The following is a 6,305-nucleotide window of genomic DNA, read 5'->3' on the forward strand; positions in this document are numbered from 1 at the left end:
GAGTTTCCACCTAACCGAGAGGTTGAGTTTGCTATTGAGTTGGTACCCGGGGCGGGACCAATCTCAAGTGCTCCTTATAGGATGTCACCGTTAGAGATGAACGAGCTAAAGTCTCAGTTAGAGGATCTATTGGGAAAGAATTTTATACGACCTAGTGTCTCTCCGTGGGGTGCTCCAGTATTGCTGGTAAAGAAGAAGGATGGGAGTATGCGACTCTGTGTGGATTACAGGCAACGGAACAAGGTTACAATAAAGAATAAGTACCCATTGCCGAGGATTGATGATCTCATGGATCAGTTACAAGGAGCTGGAGTTTTCTCCAAGATCGATTTGCGATCCGGTTATCACCAGATAAGGGTGAGGGGTGAGGATATCCCTAAGACCGCTTTCAGGACTCGTTATGGTCATTACGAGTACACTGTAATGTCTTTTGGGTTGACGAATGCTCCTGCAGTGTTTATGGATTACATGAATAGAGTTTTCCGTCCGTTTTTGGATAGATTCGTTGTTGTCTTCATTGATGACATACTGATTTATTCCAAGACTGAAGAAGAGCATGCGGAACACTTGAGGATCGTGTTGCAGATTCTAAAGGAGAAGAAACTTTATGCAAAACTGTCTAAGTGTGAGTTTTGGAAGAGTGAGGTGAAGTTTTTGGGCCATGTGGTGAGTAAGAAGGGAATAGCCGTAGATCCAACTAAGGTGGAGGCTGTGATAGATTGGAAGCAACCAACCACCGTGACGGAGATAAGGAGTTTTCTGGGTTTAGCTGGCTATTACCGAAGGTTTATCAAAGGCTTTTCACAGATAGCTTTGCCAATGACAAAGTTAACCCGCAAAGACACTCCATTTGTTTGGACTCCTGAGTGCGAGGAGAGCTTTCAGACATTGAAGAAAAAGTTGACCACTGCACCTGTGTTAGTGTTACCCGAGCCGAATGAGCCATTTGAGGTGTATTGTGATGCCTCATTGAAGGGTTTAGGGTGCGTGCTGATGCAGCATCATAATGTGGTGGCGTATGCCTCACGACAGTTGAGACCTCATGAAGTTAGTTACCCTACGCACGATTTGGAACTCGCTGCGGTTGTGTTTGCCTTGAAGGCGTGGAGGCATTATCTCTATGGGGTTAAGTTCCAAGTTTTCTCTGACCATAAGAGCTTGAAGTACCTCTTTGATCAGAAAGAACTTAATATGAGGCAGAGAAGGTGGATGGAATTGTTGAAGGACTATGACTTTGAGTTGCATTACCATCCGGGAAAGGCGAATGTAGTGGCGGATGCTTTAAGTCGAAAGTCATTATATGCGGCTTGGATGATGCTTCAAGAGGAGAAGTTGCTCAAGGGATTTGAGAGTCTGAAAATTGGTGCTCGAGAAGTATCCGGAACTTTGTGTTTGAGCCGATTAGAGATCTCAAGTGATTTTAAGTCCGAACTCCTAAAGGCTCATCAGAATGATGAAGCATTATGGAAGGTGTTACCGGCTATTGAGCAAGGAAAACAGTGGAGAGTGTCGGAAGAAAAAGATGGGTTATGGAGGTTCAAGGGTAGGATCATTGTGCCGGATGTTGGCACTTTGAGACAAGATATTTTAAAGGAGGCACACAAAAGCGGATTCTCCATTCACCCGGGAAGTACTAAGATGTACCATGATTTAAAGGCGATGTTTTGGTGGCCGGGTATGAAGAATGATGTGGCGGAATATGTTTTAAAGTGCTTAACTTGTCAAAAGGTAAAGATTGAACATCAAAGACCTTCCGGGATGTTGCAACCTTTAGAGATTCCACAATGGAAGTGGGAAAGTATTGCAATGGACTTTGTGTCGGGATTGCCAAGGACTAGGGCTGGTTTTGATGCTATTTGGGTGATTGTGGACCGACTGACGAAGTCAGCTCACTTTTTACCCATTCGGATGACTTACACCCTTGAGGAGCTAGCACGGCTATACATAAAGGAGATTGTGAGACTTCATGGTGTACCTGCTACTATAATCTCTGATAGAGATCCTCGTTTCACTTCAAGGTTTTGGGGTGCATTTCAGAAAGCTTTTGGAACCCGATTAAGCTTGAGCACGGCTTACCATCCTCAAACAGATGGTCAATCTGAGAGGACGATCCAAACACTAGAAGATATGTTGAGAGCTTGTGTTTTGGACCAACCGGTGAGTTGGGATCGGTATATGCCATTAGTGGAGTTTGCATACAATAATAGCTATCATGCGAGCATTGGAATGGCTCCGTATGAGGCCTTGTATGTAACACCCTAACTACCAAAGCTCACGCTTCCGGCTGCGCAACTCTGATAGCTCGGACATTACGACGACACTTATACTATTTAATACTAAAATATGAGCCTGTTTAAATAACTTACCATTCCCAAAAATACTTGCGCCATACAACGTACGTCCATACATACCATACAACTTACAGAAACTCATAAGGAGTACATCCATATATATATATACATACACATATATAAATAATATTACAAACATTATCCAGTACAATTCCTATCCCTCTCACAGAATATATCAAGATAAAGGCGAGGGTACAAAAATAATAATCTAAAGCGATACAGAGCATCTCAATAACAAATAATTAAACTCTCCATAACTTCTGCGCCCAAATCCTGAAAGGGGAAAAATGTAAGGGGTGAGAACATCATCCTCGAAAGGGTTCTCAATAGAGGGTTTTTGGGAATTACTGTAATAGGATACATGAAGATAAACCGTACCAGTGAATAATAACCATCTTATGCCTCTTTTCAAAAACAACAGTTTACAATAAAAGTAAAGTCAGAAATCTTTTCTGAAAGAGGAACTGTTCAATTCTCAAAACATCAAAGCATTTCAAAAAGGTTTATCTATACTAAACCAAAATAACCTTTCATATCTTATTCCAAACCAAAACCACAAAACCGAAATCAACCATCGGTCCATCTCATTCAACCACGGCCCTAGGCCCAAACAATCCAACCACAACCAATCCACTACAATCCAACAGAGTTCCAGATGCAAACACAAGTAGGAAGATGCAAACACAAACAAACAGTTATTGCAAGTAGAACAATTAGCAGTTAATCACATAGGCAAACCAAGTACAATATGCATACCCAAACAATGTCACATAGATGCATATGATGCATGCCTGTCCCTAGTGGCTGATGATATCATCTGTCGGTTATAGAGCCAACCCGACAAGTCCTGGTAGCTAACCATTGGACTGTCCCTCTGTCGCGCATCCCCAACTCGAGTTATACTCATCATAAACTTGATCATAAACATGATCCATATCCATCACCCTCACTGGTGAATATTTTGGGGGCGAGCTCATCCGGGACTTTCACAGTGCCCGGCCACACTTACGACATAGGGTCAACAGAGTATCAAGTCTCAACCTGGAGCACGTGGTGGCTAGCCACTGCTACTACCCAGGGAAACCCTCATCTCCGATAGTGGAAGTGCAAACATCACAACTTATCAATATCTCAGCATAAATGCTTTCATTCTCAATCATGGATCAACATCCATCTCAGCCATCCGGCTCACGGTTCAATCCAGAACCAGCCAATATTCATATCATTCAAAGCCATTCCGGCTCACAACAAAACAACACTTCCACATTCAAAATCATCAAATTATGAAATTGGCATTTAAGCCATAAATCATTTTCTCAATTCATTTCACTTTGAAATCAAGTTTCAACTCTTTTCAGCCTTGGCTTTAGAAATCTCGTTTCTCAAATCATCTCAGGCTCATAAGCCAAATTTACTCAAAGTGAGTTCCCTATTTAAAACAGAGCCACTCTCGGCATTCTCTTTCCAAACTTCCAAACCATGGCAAGTTAAGGATTTATTTCAAAGCATTCAAAATCACCCATCCAACAATGGGATTTTATAACAAAAGTTTCTCGGCAGAGTCCCAAGTCTTTAGGGAAGGTCAACCTATATCAATTCCTTAAAATTCATTGAAACTCTTAAAATCATAGATTCTCGGTTCAAGTAAATAAAACTGAATTTACTATAAAACTGGCCATACAAAATCACAAGTTCCAACCCGGTCCAAAAATCAACTCATTGAAACAGAACCGGTTCATTTGAATCAAACCGCTTTCAGATTTCTTTTTGGAACCCATTTTTCCAACTCTTCCAAAATGCCTCAAACTTGATTACTCAATCAAAAGTCTAGGTTCCTTTAAAAATCACTAAAAACTCCTTTTTATATTGAAATCAATATTAAAGCATCATTCTTTCCTTCAGTGATTCAAACGGTAACAATAGTTCAGTTCTAAATAAGCCAAACTCAACATATAAGGTTCATCAAGTAAATTAAGCTTGAAAACATAAATATCCTCTTAATAAATCAAATAATACAATTTCTCGAATTCAACCCTTTTTAAATAACCTTTCAAACAAGACTAAGGTTTTATAAAAATTTCGGCAGCACCTCCCCTAAAACTTGGACTTTTGCCACCCGGTTCGGGTCCCAACTAAACCATTTCTCATTCCTTTTCAACAGCTCAAAACCAGAAATCAATTTAAAGCAAGCCAAATCCAACAATCGCCTCAGTGGCGTATCTCAAGGATACCATTCAAAATCAACTCAATATCAATTGATATAACTCATTTCCAAAGCTTTAAAGAAACAGTTCAATAACAAATCATTTGTCCAAAACCAAATCAATTAAAATAAACCAGGCTGAATTCAAAAGTGCATTCGACTTTTCACATCATTGAAATAATTGACTCAATTCAAACCAATCCTCAACGGTTTAAACTCAAATTTCAAATCTTTAAAGAATCAACTTCAAAACATTATATTTCACAAAGCCGCACAACAACTCAGCCAAACCAACATCCATAATCATTCAAGTCAATCAAATAATACATAAGGCAGATACAATCACCAAATACACAATATCTCACATCAGTATCCATATGTAATAATTCCAATATACAAAACATAGTTTTTGAAAAGCGCCCCTACCTCAAAACGCAAATCCATAATCCAAACGCCTCATAAGTTCTTTTCGCCTCAACTCAAAATCAAAGGCAGCTTCAAAGCACAGCCCCACCCATTTTCGCAGCAGCATAAAACAGCTCTAAATTACAACAAGCAACCTCAGTTACTAACTCTAAGAACATTAATACCATAAAGGCTTTAATACACGTACGGGACACTAACGTAGGGCTTTCGAAACATGATTTCTTACCGGAATAACAACACGAAGCAGCTGCGGTTTCGAACCGGCCCCGGCACAGCTCCGGTGGATAAACTATAAAAACCGCGCAACATCAAAACCTTCTCAAGATCCAAAAAGCAGAAACCTCAATAAAACCCTTACCGGAAGAGTTCTCCGGCGACAGCAGTGGGGTTGTCAGATTCTGATACCCATTCTGTCCCCATGGTAGTCACAGTGGCGGCTCCGGGCAGCATCCGGCGAGTCCTTCCCTAGTGGTGATGCAGGTGGATTTCTTTCCCGTCACAGCACCCTTCATGCGCCGTTTCCCCGGTTCCCTCTGTGCTTGCCGGTAGTGGTAAGGTGGCAGCGGTAAACCCTAGCAGTGGCAGTCATTGGCGCGGTGGCGGCGCTACGGCTCAACTTCGGTGGCGTGAACGGCAACCTGAACAGCCCACCTCCTTCACTGCGCCACACCACCTCTGCCTCTCTCTCAATCCCAGCATCGTTCTCCCTCCTCATTCGAGCTCGACGGCAACCACTACAGTCCCTTTTCAGAGCAGCGACGGCGGCGAGGCGTGGAGTAACGCCCTTTCCTCCTCTTCGCGGCGGCTCAATCTGTGACAACAACAGCGTCGTTGGAGGACATGGAAACAGCGGCGACAGTGCGGCCTTAGGGGGACGGCGACGCCTCCGTCCACGGACCCTCCCTCTCCATCACATCTCTCTTCAGCTGGCGGCGATGAAGACGATCGGCATAGTGTTGGGCTCGGCGGCTCCGTCGCTCTCCTCACCTCCCCCGCCAGCGAACTCTTTCCTTCTTCTCCCTCTATTTCGTTTTCTTTCTCCCCTTGGGTCTCACTGTATGCGTGTGTTGTTGTTGTTGCTGCGCAGCATAGGCAGTAAGGAAGGGGTTGAGCTGCGCAGCGTGGAGGAAAGATGGAAGGGGAATGGGTTTAGCAAAATTAGGGTTAGGGGCATTATGGTAATTTCACATAAAATTGGGAATAATATAGTAATTGAAACCCAAATTAAATCCAACACTATTTGTACATAGAAAATACTATTTGTTCATCAATATCATAATTATTTTCAATAAAATGTCCAAATCAAATAATTAGAAATAATATAC

At 42.2% G+C, this 6,305-nt stretch overlaps 1 long non-coding RNA gene across 1 annotated transcript; it reads right to left on the reverse strand.

Annotated features, from left to right (window-relative positions):
- Window positions 1–2,455: 2,455 nt before the first annotated feature.
- Window positions 2,456–5,264, reverse strand: LOC140183813 (uncharacterized). The gene is made up of 3 exons (XR_011880049.1): window positions 5,207–5,264; window positions 4,981–5,095; window positions 2,456–2,624 (listed from the first exon to the last, which is right to left on the reverse strand). It is a non-coding gene; the product is annotated as an uncharacterized lncRNA (long non-coding RNA).
- Window positions 5,265–6,305: the final 1,041 nt, after the last annotated feature.

This window comes from Arachis hypogaea, chromosome 3, assembly GCF_003086295.3.
Source record: "Arachis hypogaea cultivar Tifrunner chromosome 3, arahy.Tifrunner.gnm2.J5K5, whole genome shotgun sequence".
Lineage (NCBI taxonomy): Eukaryota > Viridiplantae > Streptophyta > Magnoliopsida > Fabales > Fabaceae > Arachis > Arachis hypogaea.